The 15,855-nt window shown below is 41.9% G+C and overlaps 1 non-coding gene across 1 annotated transcript; it reads left to right on the top strand.

Moving 5' to 3' along the window:
* Positions 1–1,175: 1,175 nt before the first annotated feature.
* On the top strand, positions 1,176–1,250 carry Trnas-cga. Its single transcript has one exon. It is a non-coding gene; the product is annotated as a tRNA-Ser (tRNA).
* The last annotated feature ends 14,605 nt before the right edge of the window (positions 1,251–15,855 follow it).

Genomic DNA, 15,855 nt, shown 5'->3' with positions numbered 1-15,855 from the left:
GGAAAGGATGAAAGTGACTGCAACTCTAATTTGAGGGCCGAAGTCAAGTTGTGGGTGACAAAATGGAAAAGGGAAGATGTAAAGAAAACACTTGTACCAACCTCTGCAGTTGAGTGTTTGCAGTTTTGTACTGCAGACGTTTTCCCCTTCGTTACATCTTTAATGCTGATCCTTTCTTGTCTTCCTGTTTCAACTGCAACAGCCGGAATATCTTTCTCTACACCGAAATTGATTAAGACTTGGTTAAGAAATCGTTGTGGACAAAACCGGTTGTACGTACATAGGGACATTGTTATTAACAAAGGAAAAAATCATAGATTTATTGCAAAGGGTGGAAAGTGGAGATGTATGCTTTCTGAGGCTTATATGTTGTAAAGTCAGCTGATGAGAAAAGATAGAGTAATTAATAATTACGAAACTATATTAGTTATTGTGTTTTTATTAGAACTGTAAGAACAACAAATTACCTGCTAATATGCATAAAACGGATCAATTATGTACTTTACAAATACAAAGCCAATAAAAAAAAATGGCTCTGAGCACTATGGGACTCAACTGCTGAGGTCATTAGTTCCCTAGAACTCAGAACTAGTTAAACCTAACTAACCTAAGGACATCACACACATCCATGCCCGAGGCAGGATTCGAACCTGCGACCGTAGCGGTCTTGCGGTTCCAGACTGTAGCGCCTTTAACCGCACGGCCACTTCGGCCGGCACAGAGCCAATACAAAAATCGTTAATGTAGCTTCTACCAAAATTTAAATCACTCAGTACACAGAAATATATCATATTATATTCAAAATTATTGTTTTACATCTCTTATGTAAGTTTGTAATGATTATTGCTCATACTATTTTTTTCAGGACTAGTATCATTGTATGAAACATCCTGGCAGATAAAAACTGTGTGCCCGACCGAGACTCGAACTCGGGACCTTTGCCTTTCGCGGGCAAGTGCTCTACCAACTGAGCTACCGAAGCACGACTCACGGCCGGAACTCACAGCTGTACTTCTGCCAGTACCTCGTCTCCTACCTTCCAAACTTTACAGAAGCTCTCCTGCGAACCTTGCAGAACTAGCACTCCTGAAAGAAAGGATATTGCGGAGACATGGCTTAGCCACAGCCTGGGGGATGTTTCCAGAATGAAAGCTGTGAGTTCCGGGCGTGAGTCGTGCTTCGGTAGCTCAGTTGGTAGAGCACTTGCCCGCGAAAGGCAAAGGTCCCGAGTTCGAGTCTCGGTCGGGCATACAGTTTTAATCTGCCAGGAAGTTTCATATCAGCGCACACTCCGCTGCAGAGTGAAAATCTCATTCTGGAAACATCCCCCAGGCTGTGGCTAAGCCATGTCTCCGCAATATCATTTCTTTCAGGAGTGCTAGTTCTGCAAGGTTCGCAGGAGAGCTTCTGTAAAGTTTGGAAGGTAGGAGACGAGGTACTGGCAGAAGTAAAGCTGTGAGTTCCGGGCGTGAGTCGTGCTTCGGTAGCTCAGTTGGTAGAGCACTTGCCCGCGAAAGGCAAAGGTCCCGAGTTCGAGTCTCGGTCGGGCACACAGTTTTAATCTGCCAGGAAGTTTCATATCAGCGCACACTGCGCTGCAGAGTGGAAATCTCATTCTAGTATCATTCTAAACTGTTTAAAAATTGGAAATGAGAAAGATATATGGATTTATATACGGCTTTACTAATACTGTTTTAAAATAAAGTATTTGTGTTTACAAAACGCTTATGTAGCTTGATACTTTCCTGTTAAGTTATATATATGTAACGACTTTGAAGGCCAGACAATTGAAGAAATTTTAGAAGTCTGTATCTTCAAAATAAAGCACGTCTTTCCTATGTCTTTGATACGCTTTTTGAGTCTCAAAACACTTGAAATGCTATATTTTAAAGACCTTTCTTCTTTATTTTCTGGGGAACACCGCCAGGTTGTCATTCTCTTCGAAATAACCGTCCCCCCACCCACAAAATTTCTTTAATCCGCCACAGTTTTAGAGATGCTTTATCTCGATGAAACGTATGTCCAGAATGGCTCGACATGTAGAGCGACAAAACTGGGCGTAGGACATCGTAGACGAACTGCTGTGCTATAAGAGTGCAGCAGATGATAAACAAAGGACTCCTGTTATGAAATGAGATGGCACCCCAAACCATCGTTTGTTGGTCCGTATGGTAGGATACAATCAGACTGGTATACCACCACTGTCGGGAGCGTCTCCAGACACATCTTCAGTGGCTCAGTTCGAAGTGGGACTCATCACTGAAGACATTTCTACTCCAGTCAATGAAATTCCGAAAACGTGTCTGGAGACGCCCCAGGCAGTGGTGGGATACCAACCCGGTTATCGCCCGTCATACTGACCGACAACCAAGAGTGATGGTCCGGGGTGCCATTTAATTTAATAGCAGGAGCGCTTTGTTTGTCATCAGCAGCACTCTTACAACACTGCAGTTCGTCGACAATATTCTACGCCACGTTTTGTTGCTCTTCAAGACAAATGATCCTGGGTTTACATTTCAGCAAATATAACGCCCGCCTGCAAAAGGCGAGAGTGTCTACTTCTTGTCTTCGTGCTTGCCAAGCCATACACATTCGCTAGCAAATTCGTCGGGTCTCAACCCAGTTGAGCATTAAGGGCAAAGCCCTCCAACTATGTCTAGATTTTGAGTAGCTAACGAAGACAGAATTTGGCACGCAATTCCCCAGGAGGACTTCCAACAAATCCATCAGTCAATGCGAAGCCAAATAACTGCTTACATAAGTGTCAGAGCTGGACCAACGCGTTATTGATTTGCTCAATTTATGAACCTCTGTCTCTTGAATAAATCATCCAAATTTCTGAAATTTTAATTATTTGTTTGTCTGTACATCCAACGAATTTACCGATTTCCATCCAATTTGGCAATTATTCAGTAGTGGGCCTTTTTTTTTGTTTTATAGGTATTATATGTAACGTTAATAATCAACGTCCATAGTCTGTTGATCAAATGTATTTGGTAACAAATGTGTAAACATGGCAGGGAGAGTAGCGACTACAACACAGAGCAGTTGCTGTATTCTTGTGGCACGCTTCCACGCGGCAACTACCGTATATAGCATTGTCAGAGAATCGAAAGTGTTTGTCAACATCTGTTGTTGAAACGGATGGCAACACAGATCAGCAACAACATACAATAATTTTTGAAAGAAGTTCTACAACACTTAACTGTCGTATGAAGAGTGTGCATTTACATTGATATGTCCTTAAACAGTGTTATAGTCCTAGTTCCACTGAGAGATGACTAATGTCAGTTGTACAGTGTCCAGTTTGGCTCTCCTTGCTAGCGACTGTAAACTGTCTTTGTTGAGGTACCATGCAGATGGTACACACTATCCAGTTGACTGACTGGGCCACGTGTCTGTTATATACACGTTTTGCAGAAGGCCGCAAGCTTGGAAACTATTAGTGTGACGTTAACGCCGATGCGTAATATAGTCCTTAATGCACGCACCCTAGACGGAAAGTAACTTGAACTATGTTGCGCCTGAGTTGTAGGCAGTGCAGGGCTCTTCTATGTAGGCTGCGTCCCGCACCTCCTAGACGACGCAGCAATCCACACACTCACAACATCGAACATCCTTCTCTGTTTAACAGCAGAAAAATAAGAAATTTTGATGTTTAACAGCAGAAAATAAGAAACTTTAAAGGGACATAGAAATTAATGCAGAAAGTACGGATACCGAAATGGATCGAGGAGGGCAACATTGCTAGGTTTATAATTTCAATATAACGTACACCCAGAGTAACTCTATTTATGGAAATATGTACAGGGTGACCCAAAAGTCAGTTAACATTTGAAAATTCAATACTTCACGGAAAAATGTAGGTACAGTGGTAAAAATTGACACACGTGCTTGAAGTGTCATGAGGTTTTACTGAAACCAAAAAACGTGCGCAATATGACGACAAAATATCGCTTCATATGATAAAAAGCAATAATTAGCGTAACAACTGATTTTAGCACAGACGATGTTCCTTATAACAGTTGGTCAACTTGTTGGCCGTCATTCATCAGCAGTACCTGTAGTCGAGGGACAAGAGGGACAGTTTTGTGAACAGCAGTGTACAGCATATCAGTAGGTATGATGAGAAATTACCATTACCAGTGTATGTTAACTTTAGGCGTCCCTAATGAGGCAGGACGCTTGTGATAGACTTGCGACTTCAAGTAGCCCAGCCCCACAACCAATAACCGCACGGATTTAGATCTGGAGACGTGGGAGGCCAAGCACGACGGGCGTGGCGTCTTAGCATGCGATCCTCATCAAACAATGTGCGCAACAAACGTGTCATAAAAGAAGCAAAGTAAAAGTCGTTCCTTCCAGCAGGTGTTTGTTAGCCAGGCTGGGGATGATCTGACTCCCTTCCCCAGTTTTCCTCCCTTCCGACATTATTCCGTGAATTAATGTAAAACACTATTTGTTCATGGTTCATTTAAAATTTTTTAAAACTTTTTGCTTAAACATTTTCGCATATTGGTGCTATATTTTGTTTATATGTAAATTAAAGTGTGCTATACTGTAGGTTGAAGTTCTTTGCATTGTATGTGAGTAATGTATGTAAAATATAGTGTAAATTGTTTATTACGATAATTAATTTTCAGATGATATTTTGCATTTAAAAATATTTGTGTGTATAAACTGTTCATGTTAATGTAAATTTGACAATTGTAAGAAATGGTCACGCTTATGAACAATGTAAGAAATAGGTGTTATGTAAAAGCTAGTGTGCTTTAGTTTGAAACGAAAGTCGCTCTGGGGAGTGGAAAAGGTGGCAAGGGCGAAATGGCGTGCTGCCTAGAGCAAGCGCGGGAAGTAAGTCATACAGTCTGTAGGCACCAGTGATTGCGGCAACACCGTTGTGGAGCAGGAGAAGCTTTGCCTGCAAATTTGCACAAAATGCCTCGGATGAAGACTGCAAACGGCCTATTGTTTACTTGCGAGTTGATGGGCTACTGTATGTAAAATTGAACGACGCCAAGAAGAGAAATTGATCCCATACAGCAAGATACTTGCAAGCGGTACTGTGGGTAGTGTAGCCGCTATAGCTGTTCGCCACACCCAAGCCTACAGCCACCAGATAAGATTTATTTTGGAATTTTATTTTTGTACAGCGTGAATCATTAATGTAAACTGTGTTTTATTAGTGAATAATCATTCTTGAACATTAAAAAATCTGGTTCACGCTGTTCTTACATCCTAATCGTACACCTATATAGGGTTCCTTCCTCGTGTTTGAATAATCCCAGTACCTTGTTTTACAGACTTATGAAGGTCAAGTTAATATAAAGAGGTACTATTTAAATTGTTTTGTGTAAATAATGAGGTATATGTGTGAAGGAATAAATTCTGTAGTAATGAAATTACGTCTCAGTGGTGGAAGTATGTAAATGTAATTCTGCATCAAAGTTAAAGAGTTCATAAATATTTTCATCTTGCGCACTAGTTAAAGAAACGTTGTCTTAGTTGTTTCACTGAAAGGCTTAATCAAAAATTTAGTTAGAGTAATAACACGTTCATGCTTTTGTACATTACAGAGAAATAGTCAAACTATTCTTGTTTTAAAAGTTTTCTTAACTAATGCAAAGTGTTATAGTAAAATTTGGCTTACGTGAAATTCAGGCAGAGTGAAGCATAGTTACCAGAATTTGTGAGATTACTATACAGACTTAGTTCAAAGAATAATAGCTTTTGAAAGTAAATTCTAGTAGAGAGAGGTTTTCTTGAAGTGAAGTATAAAAGGTGTGTGCTTTAGTATCCAAGCATTTTGGTATTTAAGTGTGCTGGTTGTGGAAAGTGCTTCTCAAAAGATCGCCCCTGGCCAAATTCTTTTTAGCATCCTTGAAGTTATCTACTGGGATTTTTCTCTTTTAAAAATGTAATGTATACGGCTGTAGTAGTCAAATAATTCCATTGTCTCACCAACACTGTTTACGTGGAGTAATATTTATTTGAAGATGCAACTTAAATAGTAGCAAAAAAAGTATGCAAAATTCATACTTCTGCTTTTCAAATACTTCACTGTTTCATTGTCTGGATAGGCTTTTCGAATTGATCATTTTCTGTTTAGTATTTTGACACTGTTGGTAACGGGGTGTAAAATCGATAAGCACCACTATTATAAGTTTTTATTGTCTGCATAAACTATTCTGTCCTCTTCAAAAGACTTATTGAAGATAATATTATTTCTACATGTAGATGATTCAGGTCATCTCTATAAAGTTTCCACGATGTGTGATCAATGCCACAATACTTACATTTTAGCACAACAGCTACTTCCCGTTCCCGTGGTTGTTACGTACCACTGACTTCCCGAATCAGCAGTTCGTTGCCATTTCACGGCTGCTGAGTTGGGTGAAGGAAATTCACTATCCGTGGAAGAGTCACGTTGCGCGGTGAACGTGATGTTGGGTGAAACAGCAGTAAAGCCCGGGGTCCCAAATGAAAACTTAATCGAGGCCATCCCGGCTGTTAATAATAAAAGAGGGCGGCGGTTCTCCTCGTGGCCTCTGACTTGATTGGATTTGGTGACTGCTCTCAGCAGAATGGGCCACTTTAACTAGGTAATACCGCTGAGGTCGATTTTCTATTTAAGAGTGTGAAAGACCCTAAGCTTCTGAGGACAAATTTTTGCGTGAGCTTGATAATTTACGCATGTTGATTACGTTGTTGGTGTTGTTGCCTTCAGTGGGAACACTGGCTTAACACAACTTTTCGCGCAAGCTCATCCTGTGCAAGCTCCTCCATTTCTGCGTAGCTACTGCCGCTTATATCCACCTGCATCTGCTTACTGCAGTCAAGGCAGTCCCAGTCTACAGATTTACTCCGTCCCATGTCAAAAAGACTAAGCCATCGTGACCCAGGATGTGTTCTGTCAACCGATCACTTCATTTGCTAAAACTATACCATAAATTCTTTCCTTCTCAATTCTATTCAGTTTCTTCACCCATATAAAGTCGTATTTCAAATGCTCGTATTCTCTTCTTACGTGTACTTTTCAATGTCCACCACTCACTTGCTACAACGCTACTTTCGACGGATGTACTATCAGGGAATATTTCATAAAACTTAAATTTATATTAAATATTGAATTCTCCTTTTCAATAACTCTTCCTTACCGACAGCCTATCTGAATTTCTTATCCTCTCTCTCCGTCGGCAATTATCAGTTACTTTGCTGCCCAAAGAGAAAAACTCAACTATTACTTGTAATGTCTCAATTCCTGATTGCATCGGCAATGGGTCATTTAATTCGATTACACTTCATCACTTTCGTTTTCCTTTTGTTCATGTCCTTTTTATAATCTCTTTTAAAATCATTATCCATTTCGTTTGACTGATCTTCCACGTAAGGGCGCTAATAACCTCGTTATTGAGCGCCCGTGAGATTCAAGCACACACACACACACACACACACACACACACACACACACTTCCACTTCCATTGGCGGCTCGTACAAAAGAAAAATGTCATCGGTAAATTTTGAAGTTTTTGTTTCACCTCCCTGAGTTTTCATTCTATTTTACAAATTTATTCTTTATTTCCTTTACTATCTGCTCAATATACAACTGAGTATCCTCAGGAGAAGTCTACAGTTCTCTCTCACTTCGTTCTCAACTCTTGTCACCGGTTCTTGTCCTTAGGTTCTTACAAGTGCAATCAGATTTCTGTACAAGCCGTATTTTATCCTTCGTACCTTCGGAATTTCAGTGTATTTCGTTCAAAATTGCTGGAATGTTTCTATGAATCTACAAAATATATCAATGTAATTATGTCAGTCTTCAATCTATCTTCGAAGATAAATCAAAGATTGTTTTGCCTCACGGATTCCTATATTTCTTCGGAACGCAAAATGATATTCCCCGAAGTCGACAAATACTAATAATTATTCGTGTTAATATTTACGTATTGTATTACGCTGATGCTTCGGTAATATTCACACGTGTCAGCATCTACTTCCTTTGGAAATGGGATTATCTGACTGTTTTTAAAGTCTGGGGGAATATCACCTGTATCATTAATCTTGCAAAGCAAGTGGAAAAGTTTTGTTATTTAAATAATTCTGAAAAAATGTCATCTCCTCCTATTCTCTTCTTTCGACTTGGGTCTTTTAGTACTCTGTAAAATTCTTCACGCAATATGATATTCCCATCTCATGTCCATCTATTTCCTCTTCCTTCCCGATAACACTAAGTTTTTTATACCCTTCTGCAAATTCCTTCAAAATTTCAGCCTTGTCTTCTTTCCTTAGTACTTACTTGTCATATGAGCTCTTAATATTCATAGAGATGCTTCTCTTTTCTCCGAAAGGCGCTGTCATTTTCATATGGGTATAATCTATCTTTCCTGTAGCCATGGATACTTCTAACAGATTTGAATTTGTCCTTCCGGCATACATGATTTGCATTTTTTGACAGTCTCATTTTCTAGACGTATGTTGTAATTGTAGATTTTTTTACGATAATATTAAATTCCAAACTCGCGACCGTGTCGCAATGAACGTGCTTCACTCTGTGTCATCTACAACCAAACAACGAATTTCCCATCTAAAATGATATGATTAGCTATTTATCATGTTATTATTTTGGACCAATAAGATTCTTTTTATTACATGTTAAACGGAGGACTAGCTGCAAACGAGGTGCATTCACTATCATGTCCATTACTGTATTCATAAGAAAAACAAAACGGCAGCTAAAAGAATGATGAAACCGACTAAAATTTCTTAAATTACTTCAGTAATGAACTTAGAATTTACGTTTCGACTACGGGATGGATGGCATTGATAGATTTTGGCTACACGTGACTTCATTGCTTGCAAACAAATAACTAGACAACGATTTAAAAAGCGTGACATAAAAGACCTCATGCGTTGACTCTCGAACGATTCATTGCTTTCACTCATTAATATCCCTAAATTCTGAAGAAATAGTAACAACAATAATTGGACGTATCCTTGGGAAATCGATATGGCTGTTAGGTGGAAATTAGATACATGTCCCGAAAGTGTCAAAAAAGTACATATCGAAACGTAAATTGATTTTGATTGAATTATTGCTTACCAATAAGCAGTCAGTAACTCAGCAGGTATCACATGACATTACCTCATCTGGATATCTCGCCATCTTCGTCCTCTTCCCCATTAACCAGTAATTCCATCATTAGTACGTTATTCCGATTGTATTCCTCTTACATCGCTATCATACTTAAAATCAGGATTTTCTGGAGGAGCCAGCTCACCTGTATGCCTTGTAAAGAATCATTCACCAGCGAAGATCGCTTAAAATATTTCTTTATTTAGGACAACCTGTTTCAGTAGACTTTGCTGTCATCTTCAGGTCTTAAAATCTTTTTGTTACAAAACACGTTCACTTTACGCTGAACCTCGCGCACAAGATCTCCAGCGGACAAAAATCATGACATTATAAAAGGTTTGTCATAATGTGCTGATATTTATTCACTTGACATTTTTTGCGCTTGGTTCAGCGTAAAATGAACATGTTTCGCAACAAAAATATTTTAAGACCTGTAGATGGCAGCAGTCTGCTGAAACCAGTTGTCTTAAATGAGGAAATATTTTACGCGATCTAGGCTGGTGAGTAGTATTTCAGTTTCAAAACAGCTCGCCTTTCAGTACTCCCAAAATGAGAAAATTCGATCAGCTACACGGTCTTGTCACACACACACACACACACACACAAGGTTGGAGCATCCAGAACGGAGGAGGAAAGGAAATGAATCATCACTGGTTACGATGGTATGTGCTGTTATTCCAGTGATTGCGACATCGAGTCAAATTTAAATATAAGTTAGTAGTACGAGCCCACTTGTCAGTATTATGTCGCCCACTCTGTCCTGGATGCACGCACTAATTTAGCAGCGATGGGTGTCATAATACCAGCGTATCGTTTCCTGAGACATGTGAACTGATCTCACATTTGTCCCACTGGGGACAGATATGAGGATCTTGCTGGCCACAGGAGTACCTCAATATAACACAGACAGCTCATAGACACACGTGCCATGCGTGAACATTGTCCAGTTGAAAACAGGCACCATGATACTCTCGCATAAGAAATAACACGTGAGGATGCAGGATTTTCTGAAGTACCGTTGTGCTGTCAGAGATCCCTCAATCACCAGCAGCCTTGAACTGAAGCCGTACGCAGGGGCTTCCCACACCATGGGGACGGGAACAACACCGCTATTCCGCTCCAAAACATTCGAAAAATGAGACAATTCCCCAGGTCGCTGCCACACTCGTCGACGATTGTCAATCGTAGTGGTGCAGAAACGCAGTTTACTGCTGAACGCAATGCGACGTCATTTATCAGTAGTACTTGCTACCCGGTCACAGAATCACTTCAAACGCAGCCGTTTATGTTGGTAACCGCAGCTTATGAATGGGACGTTTATTCCGTAGTTCTGCTACTGCTAGTCTCCAGTCAGTTGTACAGGATGACACAGATTTTGCAGAAATTCCATTACTTGTCTCGGGTCTGTTACTTGTCTCGGATGGCAGGGGCAGATGTGTAGGGGCTAAGACGTGTTGATCATCCCTTGCGGTGGTCAGAAGTGGTCGACTGAAACCTTCAGTACGAGTATGCCTGCCCTCGTGTTCCCATGCAATCCAACATGGGGCCACTTTCACGTCTGAATGTCCCACACATCTTTATACTGCGCAATTCGAGCAATCAGCTAAATGGAGACGCCAATGAGTCCGTTCGTAAACTCAGGAGTTTATGGCTTCTCCGTGTCCTCCACAATGGCCACACCATATCTAATACTATTCTCGGCCCTTATACACCCTACCAGTTCTGGTCACACAACATTAAACAGAAGCAACGCTGATATACTCTAGTGGCTGGTCTACCTGTCTCAGAGAATCATTTACATATCGGCGGATATTTGTGCATATACGAAATCACATTGACATCTGACCATGTATTCACGATGAATCACGTTTTTCGTCAGCCGATGTATTTGCGGTGACGTGTTGATTATCCCTTGCGGTGACTTCTCCAGAACGATAAATGTGACAATTCGCTCCACCCTTCATGCACAACAGCGATCACGTTTAAACAATCACTATTGCCATCTTTAAAGTAACAGTTCTCTACCGCTCATACAAATGATCTAAGTATACACATCCTGACTTCTCATTACATCCAGATTAACAGTTACTGAGTACAAAATAAAAGTTAACAATGTAATTCAGGACCTATTCTGACTACTAATACGAAGCTGAAGGTTTACTTGCACGTATTACGTTTTGTCTGCTTCATTTTCTGACACTTTATATCTATTCCTTTCATCAAATTGATCATATGTGCTACCCAAGGAGTTCTGCACAGCCTTTTCCTTTTCGCTATTCAATCCTCTGCTGCCCTCAGTATTTCATCTCTCGTATTCCTTTCCCCGCTTCAGTTAATAGTTGCCAAATACTGCGTTTTAAACTCTCAACAACCTCTGGTGTCTTCAATGTTCCCAGGTCCTATCTCTTTCGTTTTCCACTTACTTGCAATTTATACAGTTTTAATCTGCAGCTCGTAAGCAATAAACTGTGATCAGAATCTATATTTGCAACCTGGGAATGGTCTCCATCTCTCTTCCACGCATACAACATGTTTTCAAGATTGATAAACAAAGTGTTTGCACTGATTAAATTATGCTCTGCGCAGAAGTCTACAAGATGTTCTCCTCTCTCGTTCCTTTTCCCTAGTCCATCTTCTTCTACCGTTTTTCCTTTCCTTCCATTTCCTACTGTCGAATTATAGTCTCTAATCACAACTGAATTTTGGTCTAACTTAAGGAACTAAATAATTTATTTCATCTCTTCATACATTGTTTTCAATCTCTTCATAATCAGCCGTTGTATTTTGTCTTGGGATCGCGTGTATCGTGGCTACGGTAATACGCCCACTATGCTGTTCACAGTATTCATTCCGGTTACCTTGTTCGTTGTGAGTCCTAATTCTGTGTTACCCCTATTTGACTGTGTTGATAACCCTATTATCTAGTCAGAAATCCTGTCTTCCTCTCGCCGCACTTCATTAATTCCTGTTTTATCTAACTTCAGTCTATCCATTTCTCTACTTTTTTTTTTGAGTCATTTGTCGTAACACTGGTTTGATGCATACCACCACGAATTCCTCTCCTGTGCTAATCTCTTCATTAAAGTAGCAATTGCAACCTACGTCCTCAATTATTTGCTAGTTGTAATCCTATATCTGTCTTCCTCTACAGTTTTTACCCTCTACAGCTCCCTCTTGTTCCACTATTCCTTGATGTCTAAACAGATGTACTACCATCCAGTCCGTTCTTTTTGTCAGTCGTTTCCATACATTTCTTTGGAGAACTTACTCATTCCTTACCTCTTCATCCTACCTACCTGAATAAAGGGTCTAATATCGCACTCTCCGATCCGTAGAATGGCAGACTTATTTTTTCTGATGACAACATCCTGTTGGGTAGCCCCGCGATAAAAGCCGAATCGGTTACTTCTTATCCTCCAGAATATTTTACTCAGGAATCTGCTAACACCATTATACCAGGCGGTAAGAGTGCAAGTACTCGGGAAACATAACGGTTGTAGTATCCCCTGGATTTCAGCCGTTAGGAGGAACAACACCACAAGGTCATGATGGCTAATATTACAAGGCCAGATCAGTTGATTATTCAGCAGACTGTTGCTTCTGCAATCACTGAACAGGCTGTTGCTTCCCATTAGAAGCTATATGCTCAAAAATGGCTCTGAGCACTATGGGGCTTAACATCTATGATCATCAGTCCCCTAGAACTTAGAACTACACTCCTGGAAATGGAAAAAAGAACACATTGACACCGGTGTGTCAGACCCACCATACTTGCTCCGGACACTGCGAGAGGGCTGTACAAGCAATGATCACACGCACGGCACAGCGGACACACCAGGAACCGCGGTGTTGGCCGTCGAATGGCGCTAGCTGCGCAGCATTTGTGCACCGCCGCCGTCAGTGTCAGCCAGTTTGCCGTGGCATACGGAGCTCCATCGCAGTCTTTAACACTGGTAGCATGCCGCGACAGCGTGGACGTGAACCGTATGTGCAGCTGACGGATTTTGAGCGAGGGCGTATAGTGGGCATGCGGGAGACCGGGTGGACGTACCGCCGAATTGCTCAACACGTGGGGCGTGAGGTCTCCACAGTACATCGATGTTGTCGCCAGTGGTCGGCGGAAGGTGCACGTGCCCGTCGACCTGGGACCGGACCGCAGCGACGCACGGATGCACGCCAAGACCGTAGGATCCTACGCAGTGCCGTAGGGGACCGCACCGCCACTTCCCAGCAGATTAGGGACACTGTTGCTCCCGGGGTATCGGCGAGGACCATTCGCAACCGTCTCCATGAAGCTGGGCTACGGTAACGCACACCGTTAGGCCGTCTTCCGCTCACGCCCCAACATCGTGCAGCCCGCCTCCAGTGGTGTCGCGACAGGCGTGAATGGAGGGACGAATGGAGACGTGTCGTCTTCAGCGATGAGAGTCGCTTCTGCCTTGGTGCCAATGATGGTCGTATGCGTGTTTGGCGCCGTGCAGGTGAGCGCCACAATCAGGACTGCATACGACCGAGGCACACAGGGCCAACACCCGGCATCATGGTGCGGGGAACGATCTCCTACACTGGCTGTACACCACTGGTGATCGTCGAGGCGACACTGAATAGTGCACGGTACATCCAAACCGTCATCGAACCCATAGTTCTACCATTCCTAGACCGGCAAGGGAACTTGCTGTTCCAACAGGACAATGCACGTCCGCATGTATCCCGTGCCACCCAACGTGCTCCACAAGGTGTAAGTCAACTACCCTGGGCAGCAAGATCTGCGGATCAGTCCCCCATTGAGCATGTTTGGGACTGGATGAAGCGTCGTCTCACGCAGTCTGCACGTCCAGCACGAACTTTGGTCCAACTGAGGCGCCAGGTGGAAATGGCATGGCAAGCCGTTCCACAGGACTACATCCAGCATCTCTACGATCGTCTCCATGGGAGAATAGCAGCCTGCATTGCTGCGAAAGGTGGATATACACTGTACTAGTGCCGACATTGTGCATGCTCTGTTGCCTGTGTCTATGTGCCTGTGGTTCTGTCAGTGTGATCATGTGATGTATCTGACCCCAGGAATGTGTCAATAAAGTTTCCCCTTCCTGGGACAATGAATTCACGGTGTTCTTATTTCAATTTCCAGGAGTGTACTTAAGCCTAACTAACCTAAGGACATCACACAACACCCACTCATCACGAGGCAGAGAAAATCCCTGACCCCGCCGGGAATCGAACCCGGGAACCCGGGCGGCCTATATGTTAGTCTGGATTCTACATAGTTAACTTTCCGTTGTTGCACCTATAGTACGGTTACCAATATCTTTAAAATTTTGTTCATCTAAATGTTGAGTGAAGTGTATGTGTGTGTGTGTGTGTGTGTGTGTGTGTGTGTGTGTGCGCGAAAGAGAGCGAGTGAAGAAGAGGGAGGGTGAGGGGGCAGAATGATTTCTCCAATTAACTGAGTAGATTATGACTCATTAAACAATATCGTCTGAAAAGTAATATACAAATAAAGAGAATGGTTCGGTACGACAGAACTGAGAGGCAGAATAGTATGTCGTTTGATATGGATTTGACCCCACCAGTGCTTCAGTGCAAGTGCAGCGGGTCTTGCGCTGTGCTGCTCACACAGTATTCTGTTCGGCAATGAGCCATCTCGAGAATAAACATTCCCTAAAATATAAATGTTGTACCCTGGGTTCGATAACAGGTTGAACTGGTCTTCTTATACACACACAGCAATATTTTGCACTTAAGTGCAGCTGATCTATTTAACAAGTGAATTAAAGAGCGAATGCAGGCGACAGTGAAATGGAAAAAAAATGATGCTTTTTTTTTTCACGAGCTACAATAATCAATAAAACACTTCATGACTGTTAGTATTTGTAGATACAAAAATATATAAAATCGTGATATTTTGTAGCCGAGTTCTGCTCTTAAGACCTCTTCTGAAGTTCCTCTTCAGAACGGATATAGTGGCTGGCATTAGCCAGTAAGCAGTCGTCTAGTATATTGCCACTTCGATAAACGGTGGACATCATGTGACGTGTACATTCGTTCTCACCTTGCGGTCTTTTGCAGTCTTTCTCTATGACATTCTCTAAGTGACACTGTTTTGCTTAACCGAAAGCACAACTAGAGCGAAAAGCCGTTTCACGGTCGGCCGTCAACCTAAAGTAGCTTCACGTGTCAGCAGAGAGGCTGCCAAGTGCCATGCGTTGTTCAGCAAGGGACGCTTTGCTGTCGACTGCACGGAGCTTAGCTCACAGGAGAAGTGGAACGTTGTCGCACGAGAGAGATTTCAAGTTGGCATTTAGATAATTAAGAACAGACTGCTACTTATACCTGCCACAAGTTGAAGAAGTATTTTAGGATTTGACTGGTCTCTGATTAAGATAAATTTTTACAACACCTGTAAAAATATATTTACTAAGAAGTAAAGTTCTTTGTTGTACTGCAAATAAACTCACAAGGAACGCTGATCATCTATGCCACGGGAGCAGATATACGTCACTACCGAACGCTTCAATTAGTGAGGATGTTACTTCTGGCTACTAATCCCCAGAAAGTCTTTCTACCGTACTTTGACCCTAACATTTGTGCAAGAAGGAATAAGATGGAGAATGGTTTCTTACAGCTTAATAAAAGATTGCCTGTATTGCAGTGTAACGAGTGGACTCGAAATAGATTTAAATGCAGATATAGTGTGCTTCTATCATTTACGAAGTGAAAT

This window comes from Schistocerca americana, chromosome 2 (genome assembly GCF_021461395.2).
Source record: "Schistocerca americana isolate TAMUIC-IGC-003095 chromosome 2, iqSchAmer2.1, whole genome shotgun sequence".
Classification (NCBI taxonomy): Eukaryota; Metazoa; Arthropoda; class Insecta; order Orthoptera; family Acrididae; genus Schistocerca; species Schistocerca americana.
This window is presented reverse-complemented; position numbering and strand designations above follow the sequence as displayed.